Raw genomic sequence first — 17,242 nt, 5'->3', positions numbered from 1 at the left:
AAATCTTACCTTTTGCAATAGCATGGATGGACCCAGAGCCAGGCCAGTGACCTTTGACCTAAAGCTGTCAAATGTACCCTCTGGCTGCTGGTGCCTGGGTTTCCCCTGTTGAAGTATTTCCCACCCAGTGGCCTGCAGACTATGCTCTCAGAGGACACACACAGAATCCTAGAGCCAGAGGCACATAGCAGTCCTGACAGCCAAGCTGGGCATCAGCTAGTCAGTCAGTCAGACATGAATCACATATGAAGCACTCAGAGCGGGTATGTCATAGTCGGCTGTGGGTGAAATTCTCTGACAAGCAGAGGCTGACACACCGTTGGGAGTGCACAGGTTCATTGGCAAGTAATGCCATGAAAGAAAGGGGAGGGAAATGGATTAGGTGTTGACAGCCATCATGATGTAGACATGACAGTTTCCGCTAGACTTGCAAGAGCTCTGGAACAAAGATGCCCAAGATTTCATTTTCCATTAAGAGAGTCCCTCATTGAGCAGAAACAGACAGGTGATACACACACACACACACACACACACACACACACACACACACACACACGTGTGTGTGTGTATACCATCGTCGAATTCAGTCATTGTCTGGGGCCACTCCAGGAAGAGTGCGGCCTCAGCTCAATAGTTGAAGCTGACTTTGAATGGGGAAGTAGCAGGAGCTGAGCACGGAGTGGATGGATAACCAAGTTTTCCCAGCTCCATTACACACTGATATATGATAAGAAAGCCTCCTTTTCTCATTGTTCTTAAAAAGTAGGTTATCTACTCTTGACCCCTCTCTGAACTTGGGACAAAGCTACTTTAAAAGTAAGTCACATATAAACACAAAATTCAAGAAGAGGAACTCCTCAGGGGTGGTGGGGGGATAAGGGAGGCAGCTGAATAAAACATGGGTAGGAACACAGAGGTAGATGTAGCTTATTGATAATGTTTTAGTTCTTAAAATTCGTCTCAGGTTCATAAGCATATCCAAGGGTAAATAAAATTAAAAACCAATCATGGGCCAATGATGGGAGTGTCATGAACCAAGGCCATCATGGACAGTCTGCACGTTCAAGATCCAATTAAAGCCGCAGATGGGAGGAGGTGCAGAGTTGCGTCTCTTGGGTAGAAAAGGCTGCGTGCAGTTTTGCCTAAGGTTGGACTGTTGAACTTGAGAGACAGAGAGACCATCATAGTGGCTCTCATCCATAATTGTATGGTTGTGAGGACTGCAGATGCCTTCATTTTTCTCTGTTCTTTTGGTATTGTTTTTATTTTTTAGGTTAATAGTAGAAGGGTGGATAACTGGCTTTTTTTTTTAAATTGCTTTATCCACTACCACCCTACAGGGACAAGGGGACCAAGGCTCCTAGCAGAGGCCCAAGCCTGGAAAGAGAAAGAATCTGAGTGAAGTTTCCAGCAGTTGAGCCGCTATAGAATTTTGGAATATGGTGGGAGGACAGAAGTGGATGTTTGTCTTCTCTTTTCAATAAAATCTGCTTCTGAAATAACTGTTTTGTGTGACTGATTCTGGGGAAAGCAAAGAAAAGGCCTGCACATGGGTTGGTAGGAGCAGAAGGGAAAGAGTCACCATGAAACGTGGGGTGCAAATGGCCTCAGTGATATTGAAGATGCAGAGACTTAGAGCTGAAAGTGAACCTGAAATTGTCAGTCCCCTGGAGTTCACAGAAATTTTCAGAAAGCCTTCAGTCTTCTCCAAGAATGAGAAAAGAAGGTACAAATAAAACATGATGTCAGCTGACACATTACATCGATGAAACGAAATACAGCTAGAGCAAAATCTGTAGAAGTATGTATTCTTTGGTACTACTGGGGAACCACTGTTTCTACTGGCATAAACCTGCTCTGTGAGATGAATCAACACAACATTTGGAGGTCTGGAGAAGCAGAGAGAAAGGAGGAGATGCCTGCCACAAATAGGGAAAAAGAATCCCAAATTGAAATCCCCACTAGTGAAGCTGCAATAATCCCACAATGGATTATGTGATCAGAAATGCTGTCAAAGGGCCTTGGAAAGCTTCAAGAAGCATAAAGAGGTTTTCTAATGAAGCAGACAAGTTGAGTTGTAGTTTGAAGATATCACTGAACATCACCTAAAAAAGCAGTGTTCCTGAGCATAGAAAACAGTCTGTTGGGGCTGCATGGCAAGTAGTTAAGTTAGAAAAGGTTAGCAAGGGAAGGAACGGGGAGTGAGAAGGGCCTGGCAGACTCATCCAGGAGTGACAGACTCCAGAGGTTGGAGGGCAAAAGATGCCTCATTCTTCAAGAGCTGGAACCAGACCAGCCCCAGCTTATCTTTCCAGGGGCAAGGCCCAGCCTGGAAGTCTAACTCAGGCAGACTTTCAGGAACCCTGTTGGTGAGCACATCTCTGCACCTACTGACCAAAGACAAGAAGGTGAACAGATGGAGAGAGAGGGTGGGACACACAGAGCACAGGCTTCCAGCTGGCTTTCTGGAAGGCAGGTTTATGCAGGTCAGTCCTGCATGATGTATCTTTGGTGGCCCTGTGGACAATTTGGGTTTTCTCTATACATATGTGCTCTCACCCAGCTCAGCAGGAATCTGACCACACAGACGTATGACTCACACCAGTGGATTTCTCATGTATCTTTGAGACTTAAAAGAATGTCAGCTTCATTATAAAAGAGCTTCACTCTTAAATATTATAATTGAGCTGCCATTTCATTGTGCCATTTCCATGGAGGAAAAAATAATATTTATTCTTTTTTTTCCATGATCACAGAAGTAATAAAATTCATTGGAAAACAGCTGAATGTTCCAAAATGCATGAAGAAGGAAATTAATATCACTCATAAGCTGACCATTCACCCTTACTAAGTTCTGACCTTTTCAATGCCAGGTCTGCTCTGGGCTGCGGAGATGAACAGAACTGGCAGAGCCCTTGTTATTGTGCTGCTTACATGGTAATGGTGAAGCAGACGAGACCATTCAGTAAGCATAAAATATGTCAGGCCATCACAGTAGCATGAGGAAGAATAAACAGGGCAAGGGGGACAGGGAGACAAATGGGAAGGGCTTCTTTCTGCCCAGAAAGAAGCATAGGGAATTTTGGGGATTTTCTTCCTTCCAATCTACCCAAGAGAAAAGGAAGCACCTGCCCATACAAAGACTTGTACACAAATGGTTAGAGCAAATTTATTTATGAGAGATAGAAACTGGAAGTAACCCAAATGTGTATCAAGAGATGAAAAGATAAACAAGTTGTGGTATACCCATATGCTAGAGTACTGTTCTGAAAGGAACAGTACTCTAAGAAATTAACTGTTAATATACACACACACATAATAGCATGAATGAAATTCAAAATAACAACATTTGGTGAAATCAATCAGACAGAAAAAGAGTATATATTGTATGAGTTCATATATATAACATTTTAGAAAATTCAAGCTTCTCTTTAGTTCCATGATTGTCTAGAAAGCAGGTCCATGATTGTCTAGGCACAGAGGACAGGGGAGGGGAGATTTACAAAGGGACACAAGGAAACTTTTGGGACTAATAGGCGCATACATTCATTATCTTGATAATGGTGATAGTATTACAGGTGCCAAAACTTATCAAACTGTACACGTTAAATAAAAAGTTTATTGGTTTTTAGAATCAAGATGGCGGAGGAGTGAGTGGAAGTCACACTGACTTCCTCCGAGGACCAACCTGGAATTATAACTAAATTGTGGAGAAATCACTTGGAACAAACAACTGAACAATAGCAAGAGGAGAGCCTAATAACCTTGGACAGACAGAAGAATCATCTTTAGCACAATCTAACTGGTAAGGAGTGTGGTAGAGACTCAAGAAGGCAGGTGGGGTGCCCACAGGCGGCAGCACTAGGAGGATACTGAAATGGCCAGTTGGATCCCTCAGAGAAGAGCGTGATCTAAACTATAAGCGGGGATCTCCAGCCTACAGCACCAGAGCCCAAAAATTACACAGAAAACAGCCAGCTGAGAAAAGCAGCAGGGTTGCTCTCTGCCAGAGACAGGCAGCTGGAGATGCAAAGAGCCATTTAAGGGCCAACGCATAAATTTTTATTTGCAGCCACTCACCCTGGGCTTCAGCGGAGTCGGGGGCAGAGTGGGCTTGGAGATGTCTGAGGAGAGACTGGGGAAGGAGGCTTTGGGGAGAGAACTGAGAGAGTAGCTAGTGGGATCTCGGTGCTGACTCATACCTCATACAACAGCAGCCATCTTGCTCAGGCAGAGACCAGGTCCCCTGAACACCACCTGTGTCAAAGGACCCAATAGCTCCGCCCCCAGGTGAGAGTCCACCCCGCCCCTTGCTGTCTAAGCTGCTTGCTGTGTGCAGAGTGGCAGCCACAGACAGTAAATCCCTGGTGAAAAGGAGCACAGAGAGGTCTGGAGACACCTGAGGAGAGACTGGGGATAGAGGCTTTGGGGAGAGAACAGAGAGAGTAGCCAGTGGGATCCCAGTGTGGACTCCTCCCCCATATGGCAGCAGCGTGAAAGGACCCAATAACCCCGCCCCCAGGAGGGACTCCGCCCCATCCTGAGCTGTCTAAGGCGGCCTGCCGAGTGCAGAGAAAATAGATTAACAGCTGAAGGAGACAGCCACAAACAGTAGATTCCTGGAAGTCTCAAACAGACTGCCTAAGTTTGGACAGGGTCAACATCTGACATCTTCAGAGGCAGATCCAGAAAGTAAAAACAGCAGTCTTCAACCATAGAAGTTCACACCACAAAGTCAGGAAATCAAGACAGATCAACTTAAGAAGCAGAAACAAAAGAGAAGAGTCTCACAAATAATGGGAAGACAAAGAAATATGCACCACTCAAAGGGAAAGGAGGAATCCCCAGAAAGAGAACTCAGTGAAATAGAGGCAAGTAAACTAACAGATATTGAGTTCAAAACAACGGTTCTAAGGAAGCTCAATGAGATCGGTGAACTCAGATAGAATTACAATAAACTACAGGGAAACTACGAGGAACTTACTGCAAACTATATCAGCATGAAAAAGGACATAGAAACCATCAATAAGAGAAAAGAGGAAATGAAGAATACAATTTCTGCATTGAAGAACACAGTAGAAGGAATCAAAAGCAGGCTAGATGAAGCTGAGGACCAAATCAGTGAGCTGGAGGACAAGGTAGAAAAAAAGCTCCCAGAATGAGCAAGAAAGTGAAAAAGACTCAAAAAGAATGAAGAGGCATTTAGAGAAAATGCAGGACAAACTGAAATGTAATAATATCCGTATAATAGGGATACCAGAAGGAGAAGAGGGTGAGGAAGGGATAGAGAACCTGTTGGAAAAAGTCATGAGAGAAAACTTCCCTAATTGGAGGAGAGAAAACGTCACACAAGTCCAGAAAGTACAGAGGGTCCCAGTCAAGAGGAACCCAAGGAGGCCCACTCCAAGACACATCATCATTAAAATGGCAAATATCAAAGACAAACAGAGAATCCTAAAGCAAGCGAGAAAGAGGTAGTAACACATAAGGGAGCCCCGATATGTCTAGCATCTGACTTCTCAACAGGAACACTGCAAACCAGAAGGGAATGGCAAGAAATATTCCAAAGACTGAAAAGCAAAGGCCTGCAACCAAGACTGCTCCACCCAGCAAGGCTCTCAATTAAAATGGAAGGCGAAATAAGGAGTTTCCCAGACAAAAGAAGGCTAAAAGAATATACCTCCACCAAACCAGCACTGCAATATATGCTAAAGGGACTGCTTTAAGCTGCAGAAAAAGTTTCTATGAATACCCAGTTCCTTTCAGAGTTGCCAATACTTGATATTACCAATATTTTTTAATATTCATTAATCTGATGGTGACAATGATGTTTTTTTAATTGTTCCTTTATTATTTGTTGAAACCTGTTTTAGTATATTTCTTGCCTATTTCTTTTTTTTTTTTTAAGCTTTAAATGACTTTTTGGTACTCTATCCATTTATTGATTAAAGGTTTGTAGAACTTTTTCAAAAAAAACCTATTAACCATGTTTTAGATGTGTTGCCAATACTTTTCTATTCTATTCCTTGTCCTTTAATTTTTTTATATGTATATTACTATATAGTTAAATGTTTAATATAGTCATATTATCAATATTTACTTTATAGCTTCTAGGTTTGAATATTTTACTTCAGGTCAGGAAAAATATTAGTTTGTATTTTCTCTGAAAACGCCTTTGATTCTACGTATTGATTTGTAACTCACCTGAATATTTCTTGTACAATGTGTGAAATGGGGCTCTATATTTGTTTTATTTCAAGTAATAGTGGTCCATGCACCTTATTTGTTCAATAAGCCTTATTTTACCCATTGACTTGAAATATCAACTTAATCATATATTGTTAGACAGATATATATGTTTGTCTCTAGAATATTCATTATATTTCATTGATCTGCTTGATTATTTCTGTGCTGGTGTCATGCTGGTTTAATTTCTGAGAATTTATAAGGGTTTTAAATTTTTTAAATATAATTAACTTTGACATTTAAAAAATAAATAAAATCAATCTGCATTTAAGAAAGAAAGAGAGAGAGAGAGATGGAACTGCTACCTTTTGTGACAACATGGATGGAACTGGTGAATATTAAGCTAAGTGAAATAAGCCAGTTGGTGAAAGACAAATACCGTATGATCTCACCTGTAAGTGGAGTCTATTCAACAAAATAAACTAATGAACCTGTAAGTGGAAAGAAGGGGAAGGGACTAGACAAAGAACATGTATGAATGAACCATGGACATGGACAACAGAGTGGGAATTGACTGTAGGAGCAGGAGTGTGGGGTGGGATGGGTGGAGGAGGGCAAAGGGGGAAAACTTGAGACAACCGTAATAGAATAAACATGATTTAAAAATAAAATTTAAAGAAAGGAAAGAAAGAAAGATCTCAATAAAGGTAAATGCATGGGCAATTATATAAAATAAAAATAAAATAAAAAGTTTATTGAATTCCAATTATACCTTCTAATAAAGCTATAAATAAATACTTCAATAAAACTGTTTAGGGAAAAGAACCCCAAATGTCCACTATACCTCTCCCCCTTTTCTTCTTGAGACCTCATGTTGAGGGCCTTGTTTTATTTCCCCTTTGTTTTCTTCCTCTGCCTCTCCTTCAATTTCATAATCTGCCTAAATTAGGCAGGGCCTCTTCTCTCCGAACTGGGCAGTAATGTCATTCTACGATAGCAATGAAATGAAAGTGTCAGGACTCAACTAATCAGAATCCAGGTACAGAGTTAACACACCCAGTATTTCCTTTTATGGTGCCAAGCACTACCCAGATATTAACCCCACTGATCTGATCCTATACCAAAAGTCCAATTTCTTTGCTCGTCTAGGCAGTTGTGGAGCTCAGAGCTCGGATGGCTCTCCTGGTCACAGAATAGATAGAGAGGAATCTTCCTGGAGAGCATGACCTATGTGTAGCAGCCATATACCTGTTCAAGGGGAGAAACTGTTACTACACATTTTATTAGTTTCTCCTGGGCAAAAATCATGACGCCTAATTGTACATTTCTTGCATCATTCAATGACAAAGTGGAAAAAATGTCTCCTATTCATAAAAAGAAAACTGAAAAGCAAACAAAGATGGCTTCACACAAAGACAGATTTATACCAGGGAATTACAAGTATTTACAGCATACCTCTTGCTGTACACATTATAAGTAGAAACAATAATCAAGTCTGTTAATTCCATCTACTTCCTGTAAAAGAAAAAAATTCCTTACATATAGGTATCAGGAAGCCTCCAGTCAATGGAGGAGACTTTCTCCCCAGGGTCTACCAGAAGCTCCTCCTGGCTGTTTGTTTGTTTGTTTGCCTTCTTCAAGCCTCACTCCTTCCACTGCTGTGATTGAAAAGTGCTCACTGCCTGCCTTAGCTTCCTTCTCATCGCCCTGACTTTAGCTCATCTCCATTTGGCTTTGGCCCCAATACCTCCAGTAAGGCAGCTCTCAAAGGCCACCAGCACCCTCAGTGCTGCTTTCGTGACCTGTTTCGGGGCTAATCCTATCACCTCTCACACTCTTTACCCTTCCTCTCTCCTTTGTCCTCCAAGTCTCCTGCTACCTCTCCAACTACTCCTTCCATTGGTTCTTCATTTTACCCCAATCTCTTAAGTGTAGGTAATTTCCCAAATCCTGTCTTTGGCTGGCTTTTCCACTCTCTGTGCACAGACTCTCCCAGAATATCTTTTACCCTCCAATGCTTCAAGTTTTATTTTATTCAAACGACTCCCAAATCTATGGGGCTAGCCTTAAACTCTCTTTCTTCAAGCTTGAGATTCACAGATGGTAACTACAAATAAGATATATTTCTAACAAATAGAAATTTTTTTAATCTGCAACTCAAAATTATGAAGGGGTCCCTTAGTGGATTGAAAACTGAGAAGAATTCCTAAAAATGACATGATAATGAAATAATGATGGGACTGGGCTAGAGAAAGGAAACATAGTCCAAAATAAGAATGGAGTGCACCATGCCCAGAGGAAGAAGTGCCTGATAGCTTAGGGACTAAGGAAACTCAAAGGAGAACCATAAAGAGGAACAGTATTTGGCCTCTATACACCAGCACTGTCACATAAACACAAACACCCAGTCAGTTAGAGATAATTGTGATGCTCCCCGCAGGCAACACAGTGGTTGTGGGCTTGGCTAAGTCCCATGCTTGACTCAAACAAAACAGCATACCAGGCATACCAAAAACTGGAGGTCCCACACCCACAAGACCAGCCAATTCCATGCCCTATTTCAACTGCCCACACATCTCCTTCCCACTTTCAATTCCATCCCACTCCTTCCCCAAGCAAGTGGCACAGATGGATACTAGGAGTCTAATGAGGCAAACCTCTCTACTACAACAATAAACACTTTCAACAATCAGCAAGCTTTTGAGGAGGGTCAACACCATAAAAGAAGTAGAGCAGACAACAAAAAATAACTTACACAGGCCAAATATAATCACAGCAAGACCTAAACATAATCAAATTCCTCAGAGGAATAAGTGAGGGTCTGGCATCCAAAAAACAAGAATAGGCAGCCTTTGATGAAAAGAACCAATGAGAACTCTTGAAAGTTAAAAAATGTAATAATAGAAATACAAAATTAAGGAGATGAGCTATAACAAAATAATTACAGTTTATAAGAATTACTGAGTTGGAAAAATCGAGCTGAGGGAGTCTTCTGAAATGCAGCACAGAGAAGGAAAATATGAATTAATGTCTTTAAGAAATGTGGAAAGTGGGTCCAAGATGGCAACATAGGAGGACACCAACCTTACCTCCTCCCATGGACATACCAAAAATACATCTATAGAGAGAGAATTTCTCCTAAAGAACAACTGATGGCTGAGTGAACAGCTTCTACACAACAAATGAGAGAAGGACAGTACACAGAAGGATTAAAGAGATGGAGAGGCAATAACTGAGGAAGCCCTACCCCAACAGTGACCTGCAGTAGGGAGGGTTAATATTGGCCTTAAATGACACATTAGACCAGATGGAATTAATAGCTATTTACAGAACATTTTCAACCAAAAGCTGCAGAATACACATTCTTGTCAAGCACACATTAAACATTCTCCAGGGTAGATCACATGTTAGGCCATAAAATGAGCCTCAACAAATTCAGGAAGATTAAAATCATATCAAGTACCTTTTTCAACCACACCATATGAAACAAGTAGTCAATTGTAAAAAGAAAACTGGAAAAAAACCACAAACATATGGAGACTAAACAGCATACTACTAAGCAACCTATGGGTCAAAGAAAAAATCAAAAAAGAAAACAAAAACTACCTTGAGACAAATAAAAATGAAAAGAACTCTTCAATATTTATGAAATGCAGCAAAAACAGTTCTAAAAAGGAAGTTCTTAGCAATTCAGGACTACCTCAAGAAATAAGAATAATCCCGAGTAAATATCTAGAAAAAGAACAACAAACAAAACCCAAAGTTAGTAGAAGGAAAGAAATAATAATGATCAGAGGAGAAATAAATGAAATAGAGACTAAAAAACAATAGAAAAGATCAATAAAACTAAGAAATGATAAACAAAATTGATAAACTTTCAGCCAGACTCAAAGAAAAAAGAGAAAGAGAACCCAAATAAATAAAATCAGAAATGAAAGGGGAGAAATTGCAACTGACACCACAAAAATACAAAGGATCATAAAAAATACTATGAACAATAATATGGCAATAAATTGGACAACTTAAAAGAAATAGATAAATTTCTAATGTACAACCTTCCAAGACTGAACCAAGAAAAAACAGAAAATCTGAACAGACTGATACAAGTAATGAAATTTAATCAGTAATCAAAAAAGTCCCAACAAAAAAAAAAGTCCAGGACCAGATGGTTTCACAGCTGAATTCTACCAAACATTTAAAGAAAAATTAATACCTATCCTTCTCAAACTATTCAAAAGTTCAAGAGGAAGAAATGCTTCCAAATTCATTCTATAAATCCAGCATTACCCCAATATCAAAACCAGACAAAGACACTACAAAAGAAAAGACATTACAGGCCGATATTCCTGAATATGATGATGGCATTATGATGAACAAAGATGCAAAAATTCTCAACAAAATATTATTAAGTCAATTTCAACAATACATTAAAATGATCATACACCATAATCAGGTGGGATTTATTCCAGGGATGCAAAGGATGATTCAGTATCTGCAAATTAATCAATGTGATATACCACATTTACAAAACCAAGGATAAAAGCCATGTGATCATTTCAATAGATGCAGAGAAAGCATTTGAAAAAATTCAACTTTTGTTTATGATAAAAACTCTCAATAAAGTGGGTATAAAGAGAACGTACCTCAATATAATAAAGGTTATATATGACAAACCCAGATTCAACAGTGAAAACTGAAAGCTTTCCCTCTAACATGAAGAACAAGACAAGGATGCCCACTCTCACCACTTTTAGTCTTCATAGTATAGGAAGTCCTAGTCACAGCAATAGGACAAGAAAAAGAAATAAAAGGCATCCAAACTGGAAAGGAAGAGGCAAAACTGTCATTATTTGCAGATGACATACTGTATGTAAAAAAACAAAGTTTCTACCAAAAACTACTAAAACTAATAAATAAATTCAGTAAAGTTGCAGAATACAGAATCAATGTTAGGCTATCTGTTGCATTTCTATACACTCATAATGAGCTATCACTAAAAGAAATTAAGAAAACAAATACATTTACAATCACATCAAAAATAATAAAATACCTAGGAATAAATTTAACCAGGAAGGTTAAAGATCTGTACCCTGAACACTATAAGACATTGGTGAAAGAAATTAAAGATTACACAAATAAATGGAAGTATATGGATTGGAAGGACTAATATTGTTAAAATGTCCATACTGCTTGCAGCAATCTGCAGATATAATACAATCTTTATCAAAATACTAATGGCATTTTTCACAGAACTAGACTAAATAATCCTAAAATGTATGTAGAACCACAAAAGACCCCAAATTGCCAAAGGAGTCTTGAGAAATAAAAACAAAATTGGAGGGATCATTATCCCTGATTTCAAACTATACTACAAAGCAGTAATGATCAAAAAGCATGATACTGGCACAGAAACAGGCACATAAATTAATGGAACAGAATAGAGATCCCAGAAATAAAACCACACTTCTATGGTCAATTAATCTATGACAAGGGAGGCAATATATACCACAGGAAAATGACAGTCTCTTCAACAAATGGTGTTGGGAAAACTGGACAGACACATGCAAAAATGAATATGCACCATATACAAAAAATAAACTCAAAATGAATTAAATACTTGAATTTAAAATTTGAAACCATAAAACTCCTAGAGGAAAACACAGGTAGTAAACATTTTGACATCAGTTTTAGCAACAAAAGAAAAATAAACAAATGAGACTACATCAAACTAAAATCTTTTGCACAGCAAAGGAAACCATCAATAAAATGACAAAAACAACTTGCTAAATGGGAGAAGATATTTGAAAGTAACCTATTTGATATGGTGAAAATATTCAAATATATATTTAAAGACATATACAACTCAATATTAAAAAAATCTGTTTAAAAATGAAGAGAACCTGAATAGAGGTTTTCCAAAGAAAACGTATGGATGGCCAATAAACATATGGAAAAATGCTCAACATCACTAATCATCAGGAAGATGCAAATTAAAACCACAATGATATATAACCTCACACCTCTCAGAATGGTCATAACCAATAAATGAGCAAAAAACAAGCACTGGCAAAGATGTGAAGAAAAGGTAAGCTAAAATATAGAAGCAATCTAAGTGTTCATCAATCGATAAAGGTGTAATATGTGTGTGTAGAGTATTACTCAGCCATTTAAAAGAATGAAATCTTGCCATTTGCGACAATGCGGGTAGACCCAGAGGGTCCATTATGTTATATGCCTGAAACTAATATAATGTTATATATTAATTATTTAGCACTTAAAATAAAAAGGATTCAAAGAGACAATTCACGGAAAGGGAATGCCAAATGGCCAATAGACTATGAAAGGATAGTCAAACTTACTAGAAATAAGGGCCTTTCAACAAAAAATTGTTATGAGGTACAATTTCTCACACATCAGACTAGCAAAATTAAAAAAGGTGAGCCCTGACCAGTGTGGCTCAATTGAATTGGAATACCCCCAGAGGTCACGGGTTCAATCCTGGTCAGGATGCATGCCTAGATTGCAGGTTTGGTCCCTGGTTGGGGCGCATAGATGAGAGGCAAGCAATCAATGTTTCTCTCTCACACTGATGTTTCTCTCTCTCTCTCTTCCCTGTCTCTAAAAATCAATAAGCATGTCCTTGGGTGAAGATTTTTTTTAAGTCTGAAAATATTAAGTCTTGGTGTGGTCGAGGGAAAATGGGGACAGCCATCTACTACTTGTCAGAATATAAATTGAAGAGCAGTTTCACAGAATCTAGTAAAATTGGAAATGTGCATGTCCTAACACCCTGCAGCTCTACTTCTGGATATATACTTGGAAAAATCTTTATCCATGGACATATGGCACATATTATTACATTGTTTCATGATGGTAAAAATTTGGAACTACAGCACAAGTAAATAAAGTATTATATAAAAATGTAGTATAGTCAGTAATACAATGAAATATTCTACAGTGGCCCAGAGAAATTAACTGGTCTTTTCTCCATAAATGCAGAGAGAGATAAAACTTATATTGTTGAGGGAAAATGGCAAGTTGCAGAACACTATGTACAGTATGTTATTACCTAAGATTTAACACCACGTGCAAAAGCATCATATATATTATATAATATACATTATTTAGACTAGAGAGATACACACCCAAACTCATGATGGTGGCTGCTGCCTTAAGGGAAAAGGAGAGGAAGGGAGATTGAGGTCAGAAGGACCATCAGTTTTATTTGTGGTTTTATTTCTTTAAAAATGTTCCTTAAAGCACATCTGGTAAAACATTATAAATTGTCACTACTGATTTGTGGAAACGCAATGTTATATTATTTTCTGTTCTATTTTGTACTTTTAGCATTCCTTTTAAAATTTCCTCTCTTTTATTTTCTTCTTCTGGAACACCTATTAGAGGGAAATTAAAACTTTAGAATTTATTTTCCACATTTCTAGCTCTATTTTTTTTAACTTTTATAACTAATTTATGTTTCATTAATTTTTAAATAAGTATCATTGACATACAATATTACATTAGTTTCATGTCTACAACATAGTGATTTTACATTTATATACTTTATGATGTGATTACCACAGTAAGTCTGGTAAACCACCTGATAGCATACGAAGTTATTATGATTCTATTCACCACGCTCCCTGCGGTGCAGATTACACCCTATAACTTATTTACTTAATAACTGGAAGTGGCACCTCTTACCCCCCTTCACCCCTTTCACCCATCCTCCAGTCCCTTCCTTCTGGCAACCACCAGTTTGTTCTCTGCAACTGTGAGTCTGTTTATGTTTTGTTTTATTTGTTCATTTGGTTTTTTTTAAATTCCACATATAAATTGTCATATGGTATTTGTCTTCCTGTCTGACTTATTTCACTTTATAACTGGAAGGTTATACCTTTTGACCTCTTTCATCCATTTCACCCCTCCCCGCCGAATTCTTTCTCAATTACATTTGTAGTGTCTTCTTTTTTTCATACAAAAGTTTTTAACTTTTTTATATTGTCAAGTTTATCAATCTGATGGGAGATATATTTTTTAAAGAATGAGTGAGCCCTGGCTGGTGTGGCTCACTGGATCGAGCGCTGGCCTGCGAACCAAAGGATTGCTGGTTCAATTCCCAGTCAGGGCACAGGCCTGGGTTGCAGGCCAGGTCCCCAGTAGGAGCCACGCGAGAGGCAACCACACACTGATGTTTCTCTCCCTCTCTTCCTCCCTCCCCCTCTCTCTAAAAGTAAATAAAATCTTTTAAAAAACAAAAAAAGAACCAGTGAATTCTTCTCAAACCTGGAAAACATGAGGCCTCAGAATTGAGAAGCTACACCAAGTGCTCAGCAGGATAAATATAATAAGTGCCCATTCAGACAGAGGGTAGTGAAACTTCAGAATATGTTTGAGGGTTTTAGGTGTTTGGGGTTGGGGCTTGCTGTTTGTGCCAGCTTTTGCAATGAGACTGGAAGAGAGGGGGGTGCTCGCTGGATACTGGGAGAAACTGGCAAGGATCTGAGGAGGTCTTGAGCACTCACTGGTCTCAGTCTGTCAGCTGTGGCTGCTTCTCAAATCACCAGCAACCTTGAGACATTCCTGCAAACAGAATTCTGGAGACTCATAAGGAAGCATCGATGGAAGAAGTTTGTTGTTACTGTTATTTGATTTTGTTCAAAACAATACCTAACAGTTTAGAGTTTACAAAGCATTGTTTACATATTAGGATGAACCATCCGAAATTGCCATTTTTGTACAGTAAAAAAGTGATTGAATGGTATTGACTGTCTTAGGGCTCAACCTAATATAGGATTTCAGTTCATTCTGTGAAATACATATGATTGTCATCAACTTCTTTCATAGATGAGCAACCAATGTGGCAGGGAGCTTAAGTCGGCCGATGGGGGCCTTCTGATGGCTAAATGGCAGAGGTTAGTTTGCCTCTTCCATCTCCCAGCCTGACTCTTGGGGCAGCGCTGCCCCCATCCGAGAAACGGGAAAAACCACTTCATGCTCTTCTCTTCCCCAGGAAGACTATGCCTGACATGGAAGTCATCTGTCTTCTAGGAAGATTAGGCTCAAGATAATCAGTGCCAAGAAATGGCTTTTGCCAAGAGAACTTGGCCTGGACATTGGAACAGACGACATGCTTCAAGCATAACATATGAGCTGGAGAAAAGTATGTCAGGGCGAGAGCAGACTGTAAACCAGAGAGGATCAGGTGAGTGAAGGAGAAAGAGATTTCTGTGCGCGTCCCAGCTGCTAACCGTTATCCTCAGAGCCCTAAGTAACTGGTGTGCTATTTCCTTGCACCAACAAGATTCCAGGAAGGAAACCTCCCCAGCCTGGATGACAACTCCAGCAGGCCTGAGATTTTTCTGCTCATTCTTAGAATAGTGTCTGTGGTCACTTTGGTTGCAAACACAGTCTCAATTCAGAAATTAGAATGCTAACGCAAGGTATTCATCAAAAGTTTGAACTATTTACCATAAATCCTGCTCTTTTTCCCCAACCTGAGCCTGCCCAGCTGGAAGCCCACAGTGGGGACAGTGTAGAGGGGCTGGCTTTTCTCTTTTTCCACTCAGCCTCCCCAGCCAGTTACCATGGCTACGACTACGGCTGCTCTGTGGGAGCAGTCGGGGAAGGGGCAGCAACAGCTGTAAGTTGACTTCAGGCTTTCTTGCCAGGCAGATGTTAAATTCTGCCTCTTTCTCGCCAAGCACTTTAATGCCCTCTCCACAGTTCCCAACTCAGCTTCTTTCTCCCAAATTCTGTCTAACCTGTGGATGTATCTCAAGTCCAATCTCATTTTGGGTGGTCACCTGAGACCCCGTGCCCAGCCCCTTGGCATCCAGCTCCAGCCTTTAGCAAGTGGAGGGTCCCCACTTGGAGTCCTTGCAGGATGTCTCCGCCGAGAAGCCCATCTCTGCACAGAGGAAACTTGCATGTTTCCCATACTCACTCCCAAAATTCTGGAAGTATAGGCTGGTCCCTGTATAGTGGCAACAGCCCAACCAAAGCACCTTGTGGGCCCTCCTCTCACCTTCCCAATTTCCCGAGTGGAACCAGAGCCCAGGCCACCACGCCCCAGCTGTAAGAGTCACACATAATGCTCTCAGAGTGGCCCTGTCCCCCAGACACTCACCCTCAATAGGTTTGAGGTAAGGTGCAGGAACTCACTTTTCCCAAGATGGGACTTGCGGTACAGCTTCCTTCAAGAAAAGTCATCCTCACAAAATCCTCCTGTTCCCTCTGTATTTATTTTTACAGAGTCTCAAAGTGGGCAAAGGTGTTTGAAAAGTCCTGGGAGAGATTTAAGGATTTTCTTTAGAAAATCTCCACAAGGTGACTTGGCATCTCAATTTGGATTTGCATATCTATGATATCCTGGTGTCTGGTGGAAATTTTAGTTTTAAAGCCCTGTTATATTTATATGCATTGACTCTTTATGTTCGTAAGTACAGATAACTATTTTTCATTTTTAAGATGAGGAGAACTTATCTCTGAAGGCTCAAAGAGATAAGGCCAAGGTCACCCAGCCAGTCAGTGATAGAACTGGGATTCCAAATGTCTGTCCAGCGTCATCTGGAAGGTGCCTGCTCCCTGGCCCTGAGCCCAGGGAAAGAATTTAGAGACACCGAGGGAAGTGCCCCCTTCATTTAGGGCCTAGGCCTCAAGTCACCACAAGAGATTCCATGACACTATAGAGCTGAGGTAGGTCAGCTGCTGTGGCTTGGTCCTGCCAACACCCTCACAGGACATATTCTCGGACCTATTTTCAGAGAGAGGACTGGTAGAACTTGGGCTGTGGGCGAGACTAATAATTCTACTAATCTGGCAATGACCCCATCTCAGTGAGACTTTCAAATGGAAGGTGGATGCCAGGAGGGCTGACTCACCTAGTCTAACATCCAAGCCAAACACTGAGGAAAGGGCTCAGCTCAGCCAAGATTGTAACTGCAGGAGGACGGGGAGTCTGTGTTGGGATCCCAGCCATGCCTTTGCCTCAGTGTTTTCTCGGCGTGTTTGGGCCTCTTTCTCTCCATGAATCGTGTGTGCTTGGGAACAAGGC

Source organism: Pteronotus mesoamericanus, unplaced genomic scaffold (assembly GCF_021234165.1).
Source record: "Pteronotus mesoamericanus isolate MK-2021 breed Mesoamerican mustached bat unplaced genomic scaffold, CSHL_Meso_final contig_116, whole genome shotgun sequence".
Lineage (NCBI taxonomy): Eukaryota > Metazoa > Chordata > Mammalia > Chiroptera > Mormoopidae > Pteronotus > Pteronotus mesoamericanus.
Note: the sequence above shows the minus strand (reverse complement) of the source record.